Genomic DNA, 1641 nt, shown 5'->3' on the forward strand with positions numbered 1-1641 from the left:
GTTTTTAATTGGTTTTTAATGTTTTTATTTAGAAAACAAAATTGATGCTTCGACATGATTTTTTAAATATAAAACAGGACCTAAAAATACTTTAAAACATATTTGAGTCAGTTAAATTTTGTGCAGAATAATGAGGTTAAATCAAGAATTCAAGGATTTTCATTCTAAATGAGGAATGAAAGATACATACTAAGGTCACAGTTGTCAGCAAAATATAAATAAATAAAATAAAATAAGCCATAAGAAGACAAAAGAAAAAAAACTACATAATGTGTTACACATGGAGTTTATTTATTTATTTATTTAACCTTTATTTAAATTGTTTGAGAAACACTTCTCATTTACAAACATGACCTGACACTGAGTGCATTGTAATATACAAACCTACATATTCAGAGTAAAGTGATTGTACATTTTAATTGTGATTAAAATTTTTAATCTATGTCCATGCAGCAGTAGAATTAATCAGAGTTAACTCGATTAATTTCACAGTCCTAATTCTTACAAGACTGGAATTACATGAAACAAACCATCCTAGACCTTAAATTTAACTTCTACTAGACTTATAGAGCCTAACCCTGATTCCTCATGTTAACTTCATACGTCACACAAACACATTTACTTTATTTACTTTGTTTAGTCACATTTTGGATAAAAAGTCACAGTCAAGTTGTAGTTACGTCTTGTTAAGCCTGTGGGCAGAACTTCCTCCTACATGACAGGAGTTCATGCTGTATACTGCTAAACTAAGTTTGCTTTAAGTCGGAGGGCTTTTAAGACTTCAGTGAACAGAAATGATCAACAGCAGCAGTAAAAGATCTGCAGGAATCATTTGTTATAGTGTGATTGGAAAAGAAACAACAGCAGCATCAAGAGCAAACTTGTTTTTATTAAAACGCCAGATTTATCAAAAAAAGTTGAAAAGATGCTTATAAAATGAACATTGTAGTGCACGCTAGTGTGTTTAAAAGATTTCTTTTAGGTTGGTCTAAAATTCTGTCAAATGACTTGGAAGTGACAATCTCAGTGTGGAAGTAACGTCAGAGTTACTGTCTGAAGTTTTCCATGACGTTTACAACAGTTTGTGTCTAAACAGGGTCAATTCTTTTTAAAAGTTATAAAAAATACATTTATTATTCTACAGCTAAAAAAAACAAACTTTGGGCTACATTCTTCTATTCTCCCACTTCCATTATTTTTAGGATGTTTTATTGGCATTTTAGGATTTTGAAAATGTAAAAATAAATACAATAATAGTAGTAGTTTATAAATATTAGTGAAATCATCTTGAACCACACTCCATACCAGTAGGTGGCGTTAATTCACACCTTCCGTTGTTTGCCAACCGCCATTAAATACTACAAGAAGAAGAAGAAAACCAAAATAAAACCAGCCGTACATCCAGACCGTGACATTAGCTGTTATTACATTTACATGTTATACAATCTCAGACAAAGTGAAGATTAATTAAGGATTAATTCTTATTTATCCAAACATAAATAATTATTTTAGACAGAACTGTTTATATTTTATGTGTGATGTGAATTTAGACAGATTTGAACTATTTGATAAATATTATACTTTGGAATTTGAACGAGAGAGCTGTTATCTTAGATTTGAACAATTTTCAAAGTATTTATT

The sequence above is a fragment of the Austrofundulus limnaeus genome, unplaced genomic scaffold, assembly GCF_001266775.1.
Source record: "Austrofundulus limnaeus strain Quisiro unplaced genomic scaffold, Austrofundulus_limnaeus-1.0 Scaffold813, whole genome shotgun sequence".
Lineage (NCBI taxonomy): Eukaryota > Metazoa > Chordata > Actinopteri > Cyprinodontiformes > Rivulidae > Austrofundulus > Austrofundulus limnaeus.